The following is an 18,852-nucleotide window of genomic DNA, read 5'->3' as shown; positions in this document are numbered from 1 at the left end:
GTATTATCTATCAACCAAAAAAAACTATGAACCATAGACTCACCTTCCTTACCTAGACCCATTGTAATGTTACACCACTAGATGATGGATTTTACATCTATCAATATTGCTCCATCTTTGTACTTTAGTTCTTCAAAAGCTAAGGCTATTTTGATGCATGTGGCTACACCATCATTCTCTCCCTTTTCATGACTAGCCTCTGTGAAATTACACATATATTGAATTCTAGACAACCTGTGCATCCTACTCAACCAATATAACATCCATTCATTCTTGAATTGAGATGCACAATTTTCTAACCAAATAATGTGTTGACAATATGGTATGCCCCTATTAGCCAAATATCCATAAAATAGTTGAAAACAACCATGTACAAATTCTATATAATATGATCAATCATCACTGATGTAAAAATGGTACTCCCTCAAAATCTTCCTATAATCCTCTATACTTGTAGGTGAATGCATGAATGTTATGTGAACAAATATGGAAACTTGTTGAGAACTATAATACTTTTCTTGCACCTCATTTTGTGGTTGTAGTGAGTAGTTTTCTATGAAGTCTACAATTGAAACAATGGTATCTAATGAAAATGTATCCTTGCACAACTTGAATTACAAATTTAGCCATCGAGCTTTATGTATATGCATTGCATACTCGTAAATAATCTTCTCACAAAAAATCTTCATGAACTCATATACTGGAATATTTTTAATGACTAAATCACATCTTTCACCCTATTTCCCATCTTTTGAAGCATATGTCACTATCTTATATTTTTTTTAATCTACTATTTCATTTCCAATTGCATGTGTACTATCCATATGTTCACAAGTTGATAAAAGTTGCAAAGAACCACAAAATAAACATGTACCATCCAAGCGTGATATCTTGTAAAATTTTTGGCCATCCCCTGTTTCACATAAAATGTTGCATATGAATTTCTTTGAAGATCTAGGTGGCTCTTTCATCTCACAATCCTACAAAACAAAATTAGAATGCAAAAACACACATATATGCCTAAAAGCATCAAAATAGTTAAAATATTCTATATGTATCCTACAACAATAAGTTGTGTGTGTGTGATTTATCTTCACATATAAAGGTTTATCCATGTCAAAAAATCTATGACTTATTTGAATTTGAGGATACATACCAATAAATTTTACAAAAAGTTGTGTCTAATTTGAGCCCAAAAAATGTTTTCCATGTGGGTCGTGATTTTGGGTACCAATCCTCGTTCTTACAACATCTCTTTGAATAGGGGAAACATGTGTGTTATTTTTGCAAAAATCTTTAATCAATGATTTCAAAGCTTCACTAATTTTTTAATCCTTTCACGATAGTCTACCTCTAAATGTCCATAACTAATTTTTTGTTGGATCTTCCAATCTCTCATGCCTTAGCATGGCTCTCCTTAGAGTACCTCTACTGATTTTCAATGTTTTGCTTGTCTTTCTCATGAGTCAAGGTTTCTTCATTTGGGTACTTACTATTATTAATGTAGGTACTCATCTTGTGATATTACTATATTTGGTGCATGATTTAGAACCCACTTTGTCATAAGAACTCATTAGATTCTTTAAAATATTTTTTTCATTTGAATCGTACATCATTCTTAGCCCAAGAATCTTCATGATAGGCCTAAATTTAAATCTCCTCATCATTTCAACAAATAATTGGTATTGACTTGTAATATTTGATTTTTTAATGAATAATCTCCACATACAATTAACTTTTCTTTGACAAGTATGTTTTCTAATCTGGTCAAGCATTGATTTCAAAATGTTAGTATCAATATTAATCAAATATTTTGGTCTTCTAAAACAAATTCTAGAAGGTGTTATAATCTCTTCCATTCTTTCAACATTTTGAACATCAACATAAGGTTGCATGTTTTGTGTACCTTGAACCAAAGATGATGTGCCTTGGCAATAAGATGTAATAGATGGAATATCACCTACTTGATGTGTTGATTTTGTGCCTTCAACATGACATGATGGAGTGTGTACATTGTGGGTTGTACAAATTAGCCTCTCTTCAACAAGAGATGATTATATGACTCCAACATTGGAAGATGGTGTAGCTTCACAATTTAATTGTCTTCTTGAGTGTTATAGTCTCATTCATTCTCTTTGTCTCTCTAATTCTTCTTCTTTATTTCTTTGTGTTGGTGGTTCTTGTTCCTCTTTGAGAGACAATTTTTTATTATTGCTTTGCAATTTTTTGTTCACATAGTAGTTTCATTTTATCTCTTTTAATTGCCAAATCTCTCTCCCTTTGTTCTGTTGTTTGAGTTCTTGGTTTTTTCCTTGGCATGATGATGATTTCTATATGTCAAATTATTTAAACATCCAAACTACTTACAATTTTTAAATTACAAATCATTCAAATGCATATACAAATTATAATTATTTCAATAAATAGACAATATATATTAAAAAACTTGCAACCCCTACTCTCTCTCTCTCTCTCTCTCTCTCTCTCTCTCTCTCTCTCTCTCTCCCTCCCTCCCTCCCCCATCCCCTAATCTCTCTCTACCACCCCCTACTCTCTCTCTCACTCTCTCCCCCTTTCTACTCTCTCTCTCCCCATCCCCTACTCTCACTCTCTCTCCCATCCCCTACTCTCTTTGTGCCACCCCCCCCCCTCTCTCTCTCTCTCTCTCTCTCTCTCTCTCTCTCTCCCTCTCTCCCATCCCCTACTCTCTCTCTTACACACTTTCATCCCCCCCTCTCTCTCCCTCTCCCACTCGCTCTCCCACTACCTACTCTTTCTCTCTCTCTCTCTCACTTCCTCTCCCATCCCCTACTCTCTCTCTTAGGCTACTCTCTCTCTCCCCTCTCCCATCCCCTACCCTCTCTCTTTCACATACACATACACACTCCCATACCCCTCCTCTCTCCTTTCCCATCCCCTACACACACACACATTCTCTCTCAGACACTTCCATCCCCCTCTCTCTCTCACTCTCACTCTCCCACTCCCTCTCCCACTAGATACTCTCTCTCCCCTATTCCCTACTCTCTCTCATTCTCCCACCCCTACTCTCTCTCTCTCTCACTCTCCCTCTCCCTCTCCCACTTGCTCTCCCACTACCTACTCTCTCTCTCTCATCCCTTACTCTCTCTCACTCTCTTCCATCCCCTACTCTCTCAATCTCTCTCTCCCATCCCCCCCTCTCTCTGACTCTCCCTCTCCCATTTCCTACTCTCTCTCACATCCCCTAATCTCTCTCTCACTCTCTCCCATCCCCTACTCTCTCTCTATCTCTCTCCCCCCACCCCCTACTCTCTATCTCCCCTCCCTCTACTCTCTCTCTACCCCCTCTCCCTCTCTCTCTTCCATCTGCTACTCTTTCTACCACCACTTACTCTCTCTCTCTCCCATCCCCTACTCTCTCTACCATTCCCTACTCTCTCTCTCCCATCCCTTACTGTCACCCTATCCCACCTTCTTCGATCCCATACTCTCTCTCTCTCTCTCTCTCTCTCTCTCTCTCTCTCTCTCTCTCTCTCCCTCTCCCTCCCTATCCCACCTACTCTGTTCTCATCTTCCAATCTCTCTCATTCTCTACCCTTCCTGCCTCTCTCCTTCCCTCTTTATTGAAATGTATGCTTCAAGAGTGTGTGCACACTAAAGTGCGTACGTGCTATTAAGACCCAAATTTTAAAAAGCTTAAAATAGTACATATGTGCTATAGCGTGCACACACTATTTATAGCCTTGCATTGTACCAAGTCTAAGGCTTGGTTTTGCCTTGGGGATCCAATCCAAAGGTTTGGAGTCTCTAAACTAGTTTGAGATGTGTTTTGTTGCAAACATGAAAAAAATTATTGATTTTTATTGTGTGCTCTCCTTAAAGTTTCCTCATGGTTGAGCATCGATAAAATCATGTTACATGACATTGTAGGTCATTGTGTTAGCTATATAACCATAACCATATAAATTATTTTTTATTTGAATTATTTAAAGCCTTTCGACTATAATTTCTTTTGAATGTATGTCCATTTTCTATAAAAAATCAACATGTACTAATTGGGTTGTAGATTTTAGCTTGTTCATCAAATTTTCCAACAACTTAGCTTTTTAGAAACTAGACTCCATTTTACACACTTTGAAAAATAGAAGTTTTGATTTTAAATTAGTTTTCAATCATTTCTAGGAGGAGCACATAGATATTTCATGTTTTTTGAATGTGTCCAATTAAAAAATACACATTATAAAATTAAATGAAAAATGTAGGATAAACAATACAATGTTAGGTAACTTTTGGCTAGAGCGCTTAAAGAATTTTGAAAAAAAGGTTAAACTTTTAGGGGGGCCACACTTTGTACCGTGTTATGTTTCTTTTGAATAAATAGTACCACTTTCTATGGCCCTGCTTTTTGAGGACCTAAAACTAAAGTATTTTGAAATAAAATTAGTATTGTGATGTGAATATCAGGATTTAACTGTGTGATTTTTGAGTCAAACTCGATGACCCATGTTTCATGAGTAGTGATTCAACATGAATCCATCTCTCATGAGAATAAATGGAACACTTAGCACTCATTGGATCTAGGTGATGCTCACAGGGGTGAAGCACCGGGACTTCCCGGGAGGTCACCCATCCCAATACTACTCCAGCCTGAGCGCGCTTAACTACGGAGTTTCCTCCGCAGTTAAACCCAAAGCTTGCAACCCCATTTTGCAAAACCTTCACCAAGTGTTGTGCCTTATGAACCATTCATTAGAAAGCCCCTTAAGCTCATCAATTGATAAGTAGGAGATGATTTCCACAGCTAGTCAAATTGTGATGTGAATATCAGGATTTAACTGTGTGATTTTTGAGTCAAACTCGATAACCCATGTTTCATGAGTAGTGATTCAACATGAATCCATCTCTCATGAGAATAAATGGAACACTTAGCACTCATTGGATCTAGGTGATGCTCACAGGGGTGAAGCACCGGGACTTCCCGGGAGGTCACCCATCCCAGTACTACTCCAGCCTGAGCGCGCTTAACTACAGAGTTTCCTCCGCAGTTAAACCCAAAGCTTGCAACCCCATTTTGCAAAACCTTCACCAAGTGTTGTGCCTTATGAACCATTCATTAGAAAGCCCCTTAAGCTCATCAATTGATAAGTAGGAGATGATTTCCACAGCTAGTCAAATTGTGATGTGAATATCAGGATTTAACTGTGTGATTTTTGAGTCAAACTCGATGAGAAACTAGATTCAAATTACTACTTACCATAAAATTAGTAGTTCAGAAACTAGATTCAAAGGACTACTTCTTTTGTTTTTGTCATATCTTAAAATTTTAAGCATAACTATCTTTAAATTCTTGTCGAAGTTTAGAAATTTTTGATTTCAAAAAAAAGGTGTCCACTTTTACCCCCTTTGGCACCACAACTTGGTGCACTTACCCCTATACATGCTGAAACAAAACAATTCTTTTTCTTTTTCCAGATTCTACTTAACAATTCTAAATTTTATCTGCATCATGTGTAGGTTCCTCCATAGAAGCAACACCAAACTACAAAAGCTTTCCAAGCAATCTTATTCTAGACACACCCAACTATCATGAATTCAATTCCATTCTTTTCTCATATGAGCTAATGATAGAAAGCTTCTCTCTTAATTCAAACATGCATCCATCTTGCAGGAGGTTGTTTCATTGAACAATTCAACCTATGTCGTACTTTCCTCCTAGTCCAATTCTATGTTTCAAGTACTACTTACATAGCAAGCCACATATATAACTCTATGTTTTAAGATTGACTATGTCTAACCCACACTGTATTATGTAACCATTCTACTATTAAATATATATTTAATCTCAATTGCATAATTCTTCTACATGTTTCTTCCACTCTTGTGCATTTCATTCCATTGTGCTAAAAATTGTAACTAATTTAATTTCCCTTTCATGCAATACTACTTCAGTCAACCACAAAAGCATAAAGGCCTAAACTTTGGCACATGTGCCCCTTGTTTCAACAAGAGTTAAACTAAGTAGTCACAAATTACAAAAATATTAACACATCTTTAATTCAAATATTCCCCCCTGCAAGATAAGGATAACTATAAAAAACTATGTTGAACTCTAAATTCAAGCATTAGATATCTCAACAATAAGTACAAATTCTTAACTTGTACCATGTCAACAATCTACTCTATAAAAGGCTATTGGTAATTATTTACGCTTCCTACCTAAATATGTACAACATACATACATTAGACATTGGAAAATGAATACAATAATCTACTTTGGAGTCTAAAGTCAATAGTAAATACATGACTGGATGGAGTTCTACATCGTGGAAGAAAATTCTTTTCCTTGAAACTTAGGGGCCGAGTTGAATGAGAGGGGAGGATTTCTAACATCATCACCATTTCCTTCCAACATTTGAATCACTCTACTCATGTTCGGTCAATCTTATGAGTTGTATGAAATGCAGCACAATCCCACTTTGGCTACTCTCATCACTTTCTCCATCTCTTCACATTTTGCTTCACCATTTCTTCTTAACCCTTTGTCTAACTCCCCCTTCTCCATCATCTTGAATGCCCACTCTAGAAAATACAATTGACTTGACCGGCTTACTTACAACTCAATGTTCTTCCTTTCTCCAGCCATCTCCAACAATACCATACCAAAGCTATAAACATCTAATTTCTCTGTCACGTACCCCAAATTTTTATTTCATATCTCTAGAGCAACATATCTTGGCATTCCTCTCACGGCTATCATTGATATGTGATCATCTCCCATGCCATACAATTTTGCCAAACCAAAATCAGCTATTTTGTTTCAAAATTAACACTACTATAGTCACTAATTATTAATCTCCTATCTTAAATGATTGTTAAACTACTGGAAACAAATTCATAGCTAATAAATTGAAAAATAGTACAACTACAGCTTCATCAATAAAAACATGGAAAGAAATTCAAAACATAAAGAATACAATACTTTTGGACAAATCATCCTTGGAAGAACCCCTAAGGGAAAATCAGTTCTACTGATGGAAAATATATTAACTTTAACAAATCAAGAGATAGAAAATTTGTTGCCTCTCACTAGTAGAATTTAGATAACCTCCTAGTTTCTCCTACTGATATCCTCCACTACTATCCCCAACGCTATCACTACACCCTTGCTAACACTGGAAGACTATTTGCTATCACTACAAACTCATTTGCTAACAGTAGAAATGCTTCTACAACTCTTGTTGTTGTTTGTTCTATTCTATTCTCCAAATGCCACCCTTGACTCCCTTTTGTACTACTTAACCAAGAGGTTTCTAGTTTCTTCTTGATAAAGACAACTCAACCAAGAAGTATCTAGTTGTTTCCTAACCAAGAAGTTTCTAGTTGCTTCATGATTAAAATAGGCTAACCAATAGTTTACTAGTGGCTTCTAGAAGGAGTCAATTAATTAACAAATAATTATCAAAAATCTTAACAATTATTTGCCAATTAATCACATGAGGATGAACAATTGTCCAAGCTACCTAAAATTAACACTCCCTCTTAGCGAGGAAGTTTTTTTGCATGACACCCAACTTATCTCTGAAGAAGATGAATTTTGCCTTCCCCAATGCCTTTGTTAGAATGTCTACTACCTGGTCCTCCATAGATATGTACTATAGCTAAACAACCCCCCCCCCCCCCCCCCCATTGTAAATAATCTCTAATGAAGTGATATCTAATGTCTATATGTTTAGACCTATCATGAAACACTGGATTCTCAGACAAAAAGTGATGCAACTCTGATTGTCATAGTGTATCATAGTAGTGTCAACCTTCTAACAAAACATGGCTACTAATAACTTTTGAAGCTATATAGCTTCACATGTCACCATGCTAGCTACTATGTATTCTACTTTTGATAAACTCAGAGCCATGGATTTCTACTTTGTACTGAACCAAGATACAACTCCTAATCCCAAACTAAAACAACACCCTAAAGTGCTCCATTTGTCAACTGTACTTCCTACCCAATTTGCATCAGTGTAGTCCTTCAACCTGATACCTTCACCTCAGACATATTTGATCCCATACTCAACTATACCATGCAAGTAACACAATACATGCTTGGTTGTTGTCCAATGCAATCTCTTTGGTTCAACCATAAACTAACTAAGAGAGTTTACTACAAATGTTATATCTAGCCCAGTGTTCACCAAATACATAATTGAACCAATCAACTACATGTATAAGGTGGGATCTACATCCTTCTCCTTAGATGTATCTACCTTCCTCCAATTCATGATCATGGGTGTAGACATGGCTTTACAATCTTCCATCCTGAATTTCTTCAAGATTTCAATGCAATATTTCCCTTGACCAAGGAAAATCTCTTTATCTATCTGACATACCTCCATGCCTAGAAAGTAGTGCATAAGTCCTAAGTCCTTCATCTCAAACTCTTCTACAACATCCCTTTTGCAATTTTCTATGAGCCCTAGTGAACCTGTAAGAAACAATTCATCCACATAAAGAACAAGAACAAGAATCTCACCCCCAACCACCAAGTAGTAGAGGTTAGCATCTGCTTCACTCTTCACAAAGCCCATTCCCTGCAAGTATGTATCAATGCACTCATACCATGCTCTGGGAGCCTACTTGAGTTTGTACAATACTTTCTTCAATCTTCATACGTGGTCCCTTTTTTGTGTGCTACAAAGCCTTCTAGTTGTTTTATGTATACCTCCTCCTTTAACTCACCATTAAGGAATGCTATCTTGACATCCATTTGATGGATTTTCCATCCCATCTGTATTGCTAATGTGAACACATCTCATATAGAAGTATACCTAGCCACTAGAGCAAATGTCTCCTCATACTCTATTCCCTCCTTCTAAGAGAACCCCTTAGCCACAAACCTTGTCTTGTATTTATTGATGCTACCATCTGCATTGTGCTTTATCTTGTAGATCTAGTGTGATCCAACTACTACTCTATCTATTGGTCTAGGAACTACCTCTCACACATCATTCTACATTATTGAGGAATACTCCTTGTTGGTGTTTGAAAACGTTACCCATTTCCAATTACCCTGATGAGAACAAGATGCATCTAGGGGCAGCTAACTCCCATTATCAACACATCCATTCAGACACCAGGCCAACTATAAGGCCGTACTCCTTCTGCACTTCAGGCTCTGCAAAACCTAGGCGGGTGAACCTCTTTAGAACTGACTATGTGACCAGTGCAATAAGCATATTCAGGATCTATAAAAGCAGATGAAACCCCTAATCCTTCTATGCTTAACCAGGAGATCACAAGCATGAAATAGCTAAGGACATGACTCATGAAACTGGAAAGCTAAGTGTGGGTTAACATTGAATAGCTTTCAACATAAAAGGGAAAAGTGATTTAATATGTTGATATCAGCAAGACCCAAGTATGAGCAACAAAACTTAATGATCCTATCTTTGACCAGTGCCTTATCTATTGGGCAATTAAATGAATCATAACCATACATCTCCTGGGATCCTCATACGTATCTCTACATCAAGATCCCTGATCTATCTTTCACCTTGTGAATAGACATCTGCTACAGAATGAATCTCATACTCAGAAAATCCTATCATGAAATCTGCAAACCCTGTGACAAATATCAAGCAATTACATGGTTCTTTGTTCCATAAGCAAGACATTTTAACCACATACATTTCAAAGTGTAATGCAACCTAATTCATGCTCTTTGATCACCAATTAGAAGAAATAACAGAGCCATAATCAGGAGACAAGATTCAAACTGAACTTCAAACTTTTGCTGCACTTTATTTGTTTTCCTTGAAATCAAATACATGAAATGTACAGAAAATAACTCATAGATCACCTAACAGAAAAGAACTATCTACATAAAACTTAAAATGCTATTCAATACAAGAAGAAATGCTGAAGAATGGTTTCTCAGTGCAAAAACTGGAACCCCTACAATGGAAGAAAGAAAGAAAGATATAGAAGAGAAAGAATTCCCGGATCTGTTCTGAAGATGACAAGTGTCCACTTGAAATTCAATCTTCTGTAACTGAATAACTTCTTCCTTCCATCTCCCATTCTGATTTGATTTTGTTTCATCATTAATCTGTAACAAACTTGCAAAATATCCTTGCCTAATGATGAAAACACTTTACTTGCCAAAATATCTGACTTCCCCATGAAAAAGCCAATGAAAATGAGTTTTTACTGAGTAAATCTGAACAAATTCGACCCTAACTGCATTTCCATTGCCTTCTACTGATATTCAGGTCATTATCTTGACAAAAAACAAATCTGAACTTCCTGGTCTAAAAATAATTGTAATTCAGGTACCTGATGGAAAACCTCGTGTAGCTCAAACTGACTGATACCTATGTAAAAACTAACTCTAGAATTAGAAAATTCATCTTCTCACGATTCCGACGGTATATGATAAGGCATATCTAGCCTCTCAAAAATGTCTGAAATCTTCGTTTGAAAAACAGTCCTCTGGTAGAGACATCAAGTCTGCACATAAATTTTTTATAATCTAATGTCTTAACATTAGAATTAAAACCTTGTTTGATTTTAAAAATTGACGTGCATTCCTTTTTAGAAAATAATTAAAAACTATTTTTTACATTCTTCAAATTTTCTCCTATCCTTTGAATCCAGGGTCAAACCTGTTGACCAAGCTAATGACACGTGGCACTTTCTGATTTGCTCCTTCAACATACAGTCATTGCCCAGTCACTCACGCCCCGTCATCGTCGCTAGTAAGCGAGTAAGCGAGGACCGCTAGATGTGCCACGTGGCACAATCTCATTGCAACCGATCTGATCACGCATATCACCTCCTACTCGCTCAACCATCTGCCACTTGTCACGATCTGATTCGCTGACAACACTACAATGGGACCCACGTAACATTTTGGATCTTGCCAGATTTTTATGGTTTTTCGGCGACCTCGCTACTTTGCTAGCCGGAGTTACCAAGATTTTCCGGCTAGCGAGATAGCGACTAGTCAAATTTTGTGCTTTTCCGGTGCCTATCCCTTGCTGACATCAGCAAGTCTAGACTACATATTTATTCAAAATTTATGCATTTTCGTGCATCTAACATCATGAGCCGACCCCACTGCATGCTTGAGCGGCTTTCCAAAACCCTACGGCTTTCAAGACACTTATAATGCGTGTGAGATTGTATTTAAAAAGCTAAATATACTTCCACGCTGCCAATGTGGGATAAGAGTTTCTAATAGTTTCAGCTTTGTTCTCCATTCTCATGTCGTCTCAAATTGCTTTGTGCATGTATGTGGTGAGCTTGGTGCCTCTGCCCTCTCTCTTGACTGTGTGGAGCTCTTTGTATGGAGCATACTTCAAAGCGCGGGTTCTTTTATCATTTTTCATACGTTGAGCCTCTTCTCATTGCTGCCTCTGCATGAGGCATCTTTTTAAGTGCGTGGATGTTCTTCATTTACCGTGGTGGGCATTGCCTTGAAACAGCTTCAGACTCTTATACGTATTAAATGTGCCCCTGCTATTCACGTCTTTTACCAAAACTTTTAAAAACTACGGTTTTCTTAATCACAGCTAAAAAGGAGGGAGACTGTAATGCTTGCTGCCGCCTCCTACTTTCATTGGTGTGTTCTTATGCCTTTCATTCACATGTTTTCCTCTTAATCTGGGCTCTTTGATCAGCGTAGGGTTATGGGCCTTCTCAAGCATGCCAATATGGACACCTTTATCATGTTCAGATCTTTAAACCCCACTTCTTGTAGCAATTGCTGATACTATATTTAGAAAGCAGCCTCGGCCTAGTAAATATACCTTCATAAGCTTGTTGATCATATTGGGGGGTGCTATTGGGTATGTTGCAACCGCTGACTGCCTTTCTTGCATAGACTGTAGATTCTTCTTTTACTGGTGCTCTGGCAGCGACTTAGTTTTTTATCTTTTCTCCTGTTCTACTCACACTACTCTCTCTGTGTGAGGTCTTTTACGTTGGCATTAACTTGTTATTAATGTTTTCCAAGATCCTCACACTTCTTACTTGTTGGTGCATTCCTCTTTCGAAGCTTTTTTGGCAATGTATTCCATTTGACACAAATAGTGCATCAATACCTTTGCTCGTGCTACAGAGCATTGCCCAATTACCTGAATATGTAGATAGTTCCCTTTCCAATGTAACTACGTGGTGAAAAATGAAGAGCCATTTATCCATGCAAGTCTTGAAAATTTAGAACAATAGATCATATTATTGTAACTCACACATCATGACTTGTGCTTATTGTTAGATTTGTCTTTTCTAAATAAGGATGGGAAAGCAACACTTCAGATGGTCATATATCTTTATCTCTTTGTACACTACCCCATCTTCCAGCTTCTGAAACCTTTGGCACAAGCAAACCTGAAAGAGGGCTTTTAATGTCATCACCAAAATTGCCTCTTTTTTGCAAACTATGAATTTGGTGCCAGGGGTCTTTTGACTGGCCTTAAAAACTGATCCAAACACCTGAACGAGCTCTGAAGGTTGGCACACTGACTCTCTGTTTTGCATACTTTCACCCCGCCAAATCTCGTCTCATGACGAATTCAGGGTCAAAAGATATTGACCATCAAAGTCGCCCTTTTAGAATTACCTGCACCAAAACATGTCAGAAAACTATAACCTGGGTTTGGATTTGGTTCGGAAAACTAGGCAAATGAGCACATGGGGAAAAGAAAACTGGGGCACTCATTCTCTGTCATGAGGACATTAAGGATCTACGATTTAGGCTCATGACGAATAACTGGACACATTTGGCACACGTCTAAAATTGGCTAGCTGGATTTGCAGGACAGGAAACGATGACAACATAACAATTTTTTCAAACGGAATGACCCTGGAAAAGTGTGCAAACGGATTCGTCAAGATGTGAAAATTGAAACATAACAATTCTCTGACATCTACAATGTAACGCAAAAAGAATTTTGGCATTTTGGTCAACTGGGTCAAAATTATGATTTGTCGAACAGGGCTTCCCAGAATTGTGTGTAAAGTGCGTCAGCATGAAAACAGTAACTGACCAACTTTGAGGGATTCAAAACCTAGTCAAACGGACTCAAAATGACTTGAAATCTGAAACATAGTTTCTCGGGTATGGATATTTGGTACTCTCAAAGTGGCGAGTTATGATAGAATTTTGGACAAAAGATATTCGGGTTCAAACACAACCTCCTGTCGCTGTTTGACACTAGGGCAGAATTGCAAATTTGACAAATGCTTGAAACAGGACTTCGTCAAATGACTCAGAAACTCAATTTAACTTCACGAAACACTTAGGCATGTTTAATGAAAAGTTCTAGGAGCATAAAACACCTCATAGGGTTCAAAGGTACAGCCAGGTACAATCTCATTTAAAAGCATTTATAGGGCTAATTTTTCTCAACAGGGCTCAAAATTGACCATGCAATTTTTAGCGCCAACACTCCTCAAGCACAGAATCTCACCATACCTAATTCTCTATGGCCTCATAATAGCTAGAAGGCTCACTATCTACCAATTGACTAACTAATGCCACATAGTCATTGAACTTGGCTAGTTGTCTTCATTGTCTAGTACTCTTTCTAGGAGCTCCCACAAACTCTTGAGTATCCCTTTGTACCTCTTAAACCTCACAGTTCTTGCTACCAATTGTAGAGGATGAGATATCAATCCCTAAGTCTTCTAGATGCATTTCCTATTGCTCCATGCTCTGTGAAACTTCACCATCTAAGCTTATACTTGTATTGGTAACCATACTTGTGCTTTGTTTCCCTTGACTAGGCCCTAGAGCTTCTACCGGTTGCTCACTCTAATCGTCTGCTAGAAAATCTCTAGACCTTCTAAATGCCTTATCCTCCATTAACTTTACATCACATTTGACAATAATTCTTTTGGACCCAGGGATAAAAATCCTATATGCCTTTGAGCTTTCACTATACCCAACAAAGTACCCCCTCTTTGTAGTCTGATCTATCTTGGTACATGTATCACCTAGAATATGACAATATGCCAAACTCCCAAATATTTTTAAATGCCTAACATCAGGTGTCTTACCTATGAAAGCTTCATCTAGTGTCATCCTCCCTAGCACCTTGTGTGGAACCCTATTATGAATGTAGACTATTGTACTACATGCTTCTACCCATAGGTAGCAGGGCATATCTTGGTCATGTGGCATGGCTCTTGCCACCTCTGATATAGAATGGTTATTCCTCTTAACAACTCTATTCTATTGTGGATTGTAAGGAAAAATCCACTGTCTCTTATTCCTTTCCTAGTACAAAACTCCTAGAAGTTATTTCCTTTGTACTCACCTCCATTGTCTAATTGAAGTACCTTTATCTTCCTTCCTATAAAGTTCTCCACTAGAGCCTTGAACTCTTGAAATTGATTGAAAACCTCATCCTTGGTCTTCAAGAAGTATATATCCAGGTCTTCCTTGAGAAATCATCGATAAAAGTAATATAGTACTCATATCCTATAATAGACTTTGTTGACATTGGTCCACATACATCAAAATGTACTAGATCAAGAACACCTTCAGATCTAGTGTCACTCCTTGGAAAAGATTCTTTTGCAAACTTCCTCAACATGCATCTCTTACATACATCATCATGCTCTGTGCTCACCTCTGGAACACCTGTCACCATCTCATGAATCAATTTGAGTGCTCCATGATGAATAGGTTCCATCCTCCTATGCCATAGCTCTCCAAGATCTCTAGGATTAGTGATGCTCTTGAGTACCTTAGGAGTGTCAAACTACAACCTATAAAGGTGACCACTCCTAACTCCAATAGTTATTGGTGATTTCCAATCCTTGTGCTTGATCAACATGTGTCCCTCTAAAGGGTCCATTATACCCCCTATCTTGAAGAACATATATGAAAATCAAATTCATACCTAAACCGGCACATGAAACACATCATGAACTAGAATTATCTTTCCATTCTCCCTCTAAAATTAAATAGTCCCTTTCCCCATTGGGTTGAGCTTGGAAAAGTTTCCCATAGAAATCTAGATATTGGTGTTCTCCTCCTTATAACTGAAGAAGTACTCTCTAACTCTTGTCATATGAAATGATGCCCCACTATCTATATACTAGATAGTCTATGAAGTTGAGCTCACCATACAAGCTATAAGTGCAAACTCATCTTCCATTCTACTTGAGAGTTCATCTACACTTGCTAAAGCTACCAGCTACTTCTTTGCCTTCTTCCTTTCTAGGCAATCATTGACATAGTGGCCATACTCATGACATCCAAAGAACTTGACTTTATAAAGGTCCTTCTTCTTCTTCTCACTTTGTGAGTTTGATCCTTTTCTAGATCCCTTCTTTTCTTTCTTGTTCCTTGCTAGGGAAACATTTTCCTATTCCACCTCACTTTTCTAACTATTGTTGGCTCCATTGACAAGACATAGTCTAAACTCCTCCTAAGTGAAATTAGTCCATAGTTTATCCCAACTTAGTAAGGTATCTCGTCCACTGACAATTTGAACAAAGACACTCCATTTTTTAGTAAACTCATTCAGGTCTATTCTCACTAGCTCGTAATCACTAGGACTATCTCCAATAGTTGCCAACTCATCCTTGACAACTTTAAGCCTAGTGAGGTAACTTGTAATGTCTTCTCCTTAGTTCATTTGGGTATTCTTTAGATTCTCTCTAAGAATCATCTTCCTGTTGGTGGTAGCATTTTGGTACAAATTTAGAATGGCATCCCACATCTTCTTCATTGTATCTAGTTGCATGATATGTGGAACAATATGATCCTTGAGACCATCAAGGATAATCCTCCTCACGTTGGTATCATCCTTCTTATGTGTTGCAAGTTGTATAGCATCTGTAGGTACAACTATACCAGTGGTAGCATAATCCTTGATACCATTCTCTTCGAACAATAAAGAAATTCTAGCCTTCCAGACATCAAAATTTGAGGCACCATCCAATCTATCTTGATCTCTCAAAACCAGCTAATGTCAACTCAAGAGATTAAAGCAATAATAATTTTGAAGAGATCACAATTTCTTTCCTAGGGCAAAAATTTTCTGCCCCCAACAATTCTCTGATACCATGTGAAAATTAACACTCTTGTAGTCAATGATCATTAGTCTCCTATCTTAAATGATTATTAAACTGTTGGAAACAAATTGATAGCTAATATCAAAAAATAACACAGCTACAACTTCACCAATAAAAATATGAAAATAATATAGAACACAAATAACACAATATTTTTGGACAAATCATCCCTGGAAAAGCCCCTAAGGGAAAACTAGTTTTGTAGATGAAAAATATATTAACTTTAGCAAATCAAGAAATATAAAATTCCTTGTCTCTCACTAGCAAAATTCAGACAACCTCCTAGTTTCTCTTGCTAATATCCTCTACTGTTATCCCCAACGTTATCTTTGTGCCCTTGCTAACATTGCAAAACTATTTGCTATCACTGCAAACTCATTTGCGAACACTACAAGTGCTTCTACAACTCTTGTTCTATGTTTTGTTATATTCTCTAAATGCCACCGTTGACCTCCTCTTATACTACTTAACCAAGAGATTTCTAGTTGCTTCTTGATAAAGACAACTCAACCAAGAAGTTTCTAGTTGCTTCTCAATTAAAACAACCTAACCAATAGGTTACAAGTGGCTTCTCGAAAGAGTCAATTAATTAACAAATAATTATCGTAACTCTTAACAATTATTTGCCAATTAATCACATGAGGACGAACAACTGTCCAAGCTACCCAAAACTAACATTTTGGAGGTGATATCCTTATCTAATAATATATTACAGGGCTTTATGTCAAAATGGATTATACGTCGCTGACAATCTTGGTGCAAATATGCGATCCCGTTGGCAGTACCCTAAGCAATTCAATAGAGCTATTCTCCATTCAGAATTCTTTGTTTCTGATCTCCTATAAATATGAACTACTCCAGAGATCCATTCACCATGTACTCATATAGCAGTGCACTACTAAATCCTGACGATCTCTTGTGAGAAAAACCCACAAACAATACTGTAGCTGTTAATAAAACAGAGCCTCCAATGGCTACACCTAAAATTACATAGAGGGTTTGGGATCTCAGACATATAATCTATAGGGAAATATAGATTAAAGGTAACAGAAGTTATCTGTAACTCCAAAATCTAAAAAAATGAAGCAAAATGTATGAGAAGGAAATGGAACATACCTAAAGTAATGGCCTTCTTGCTCGACTTTTTTGCAACCGGTCAATATCAATAATGTGAGAACTATGTAATGGAATAACAAGGGTAAAAACAAGCTGCTTCAATTTAGAGAGAAATATAATAATACTTTGTAATTTAATTGAGAAATAGAGCTATAAGTCTTACCAGTGGAGCCGCTGGAGCACTGTGAATAGGACATAGCATTGCAATAGCAGAAAAATGAATTTGTGAGATGAATGTAATTTATGTGATCCGTCTTGTAGTGCAGACACTGTTTGCTTGCAGCCCATTCTATACTGATACCTTCCCCAATAATACGAGGCAAAGACTTTCCCGAATCCAACTTGGATTTATTCATGACAATTATAAAGTTTGATTGACAAGAGCTACTCAAGTCTGGATGACTACCATTAAAGTATTGATGTTCATTACACATCAAATCAGACATTATTGGTCCATACGACCCATCCGTACTGCATGATTTCCCCAGTGTCACATTTGCATAATCTCCTAAAATATGGAAATGTTTGGCACTCCATAACTGATCGTAGACACTCTGAGAAATTGCATGTATTATTCTGAAATTGCTTATATAATATCACAATTTTCCAAGAGTAAGAATTAATTGAGGAATAATTGTGAGGTTCAGTCTCCAATGGTAATTAAAGGTTTCTCGGTTGCCTTATCACACACTAGTCGAAGCGCAGGGTCAACGCAGCCGCTGCCATATGTTCCAAATGGAAAATCAAGAGTGTAATCCCTATAGCTGAAAACCTCGTAGACTCCATTACAGAAAAAGGCCGAGCACAATAATGAGATTCTGAGGAAAAAGAAGAAGCAGTGAAGTTGGAGAAGAGTGAGAAGTGTGTGAAGTGGTACCATATTAATGGAATGGAAGTGAAAGAAATTAGGAACCTGGAAGCAATGTGAGAAGCAAGGGAATGTCAAATGCATACAAGAGTAAAGAAAGAGAAAATAGAGATGAGGACAACATGTGATGGTTTCTCTGTAGTTTCGTCAGGAACAACGTGATCGAAGAAAAGATGCGGATTAGGTAGAGTTTAATTTCCCATCTCTTTCCCCGTTGACGTTTCAAACACACCAAAACACATTGATTTTGTCATGGAGACACATTTGGTACCTTGGTATAAATTGATACAAGTTGCTAGGGGAAAGTGTTCTATTATTGTTAAAGGAGTTCAACAAGAGAGGCGTAGTGTCTAGTTCCTCTCTTGCTAAATATAGTAAAAGTTTACAATTGGAGCACTACGTATTGTGTAATGACTATATTTATATTTAAACTATTGGCAACATATAGACATTGTACTTGTTAAGATGAGAAGCCAAGTACTCATTCTTGCATTCAATATTTGTAACAACATATTTTCAAAAACATCACAACAACATTTAGAGGTCAATATTGTCTAATATATATAACTATTATATTTTTTGTTTAATATGCAACTCTCTTTGACAAGTATTTATTTTTATATAGAGATTAAATTTTCAAAATATTCTAATTTATAAAAAGATTGTAATGTGGGAAAATAAATTTAGAGTATTTTTAATAGAACTAGAATGTAATAATAAATGCTATAAAACAAATTGATATCTATTGAATGCTACAAAACTAATAATGATGATCTTTTTATTTTTTTATTTTTTTATTT

General features: G+C 37.0%; 1 pseudogene; it reads right to left on the bottom strand.

Annotated features, from left to right (window-relative positions):
• Nucleotides 1-6,298: 6,298 nt before the first annotated feature.
• On the bottom strand, nt 6,299-18,064 carry LOC149571647 (G-type lectin S-receptor-like serine/threonine-protein kinase SD2-5; annotated as a pseudogene).
• Between the last annotated feature and the right edge of the window lie 788 nt (nt 18,065-18,852).

Source organism: Cupressus sempervirens, chromosome 2, assembly GCF_028749045.1.
Source record: "Cupressus sempervirens isolate cs-2001-9-10 chromosome 2, ASM2874904v1, whole genome shotgun sequence".
Classification (NCBI taxonomy): Eukaryota; Viridiplantae; Streptophyta; class Pinopsida; order Cupressales; family Cupressaceae; genus Cupressus; species Cupressus sempervirens.
The sequence above is the reverse complement of the archived record's forward strand: the minus strand, read 5'-3'. Positions and strand labels throughout refer to the sequence as shown.